Raw genomic sequence first — 1,389 nt, forward strand, 5'->3', positions numbered from 1 at the left:
TATATATATAGTTGAAATTTATAGAAAAACAAAAAGCGAAGACAGGTGTATGAACAACATCTGGTGTATTAGTTTGGCGCTCGGAAAAGTGAGAAAGTCTTTTACGTTTCGAGCCTAAACTCTTCAACAAAAAGGAATAAGAGAAAATAAAGAGAAAGAGAATAAATAAAAAAAACAAACGTGTGGATTTAGCGATCAAGCATGGCGACTGATTGGAGGAAAAATGTTTGACAGGAGAGGTAGAAAGAAGGGGAGAAAGTAAAGTATTGGTGATCCCAAAACGAAGGTGCACATGCGTGTGTGTGTGTATGTGAGAATGTGTAAGTGTGCGTGGATAGGGGCTAGTGATTTTGACGTGTGTGGATTTGTGCGTATCTGTGCGTCTGTAATGTGTGGGTGTGTGGATGATGAAATGCATTATAATTATTTTCCCGGTAATTTGATAAATGCAAGTTTTATAAAGACGTTTCAAAAGTTTATTTTTAGCATATCTAAATAGCCAGGTAACTAAACGTACTGAGACAGCCCTTTTCTCTTCGTATTTTTATACTTTCGTTGACCATTGTTGTCATCATAAGTTTAAATATTAAATTGACTTTTCTTAGCCTCTAATATTTCTTAACACTCTTTTTGTGTGCTTTGCCTCTCATGTATTATAACCTTTACGCCAGTTCTATCTGGATTCAAGCTCCTATGCGTTGCATTGAAAACATTGTGAATTTTATAATCGATTTAATATGGATTAATTAGTATTGTGTGCCTTTTACTATATCTAAAAATGCTTACGCTTGCTGGATTTGTACGACGTAATCCTTAAATAAAGATGTGATATTCTCTATTGCTGTCAACGTTATATATATATATATAAAATAGTATTAATAAGCTTGAAAATAGAGAGATTCAAATGGATATAAATTAATTTATTAATTATCTAACATTGCTTACGATTGTTTCACTTCACACTCAATTTAAATTACAAAACATATATAATAATATAAACTTGCATGTTGTGTAGTCCGGCTGTAAGATCTTCATCTTGCATAGGCTCTTGGAGTATTTCAGCTGATCAAAATGTAAACTCAATAATGTTCGTTTTGCCCTGTAGATCTTACACCCAGACTACTCAAAATGCAAACTTATATTATTACATTTGTTTGGTAATTTAAATTGAGTGCAAAGTGAAACAATTGTAGGCAATGTTAAATAATTTATGAATTAATTTATACCTCTGAATCTCTCCATTTTCAAGCTTATTAATAATATTTGATGTTTTACAATATATTTATTCAAGGAATATCTCTTTCAATTATAATATATTAAACCAGGGTATCTTGGATAAGACAATCCCTATAAGAGGTTTGAGTATTCTCATAATGTGTGGATATATAT

The 1,389-nt window shown here is 31.4% G+C and overlaps 2 protein-coding genes across 2 annotated transcripts in view; both read right to left on the reverse strand.

Annotated features, from left to right (window-relative positions):
• LOC106878823 (uncharacterized) overlaps window positions 1-1,389 on the reverse strand; it is a 137,118-nt gene that overhangs the window by 56,523 nt on the left and 79,206 nt on the right. The window lies entirely within an intron of this gene.
• LOC106872857 (uncharacterized) overlaps window positions 1-1,389 on the reverse strand; it is a 158,253-nt gene that overhangs the window by 25,794 nt on the left and 131,070 nt on the right. The gene's annotated exons all lie outside the window — the stretch shown is intronic.

Source organism: Octopus bimaculoides, chromosome 4 (genome assembly GCF_001194135.2).
Source record: "Octopus bimaculoides isolate UCB-OBI-ISO-001 chromosome 4, ASM119413v2, whole genome shotgun sequence".
NCBI lineage: Eukaryota > Metazoa > Mollusca > Cephalopoda > Octopoda > Octopodidae > Octopus > Octopus bimaculoides.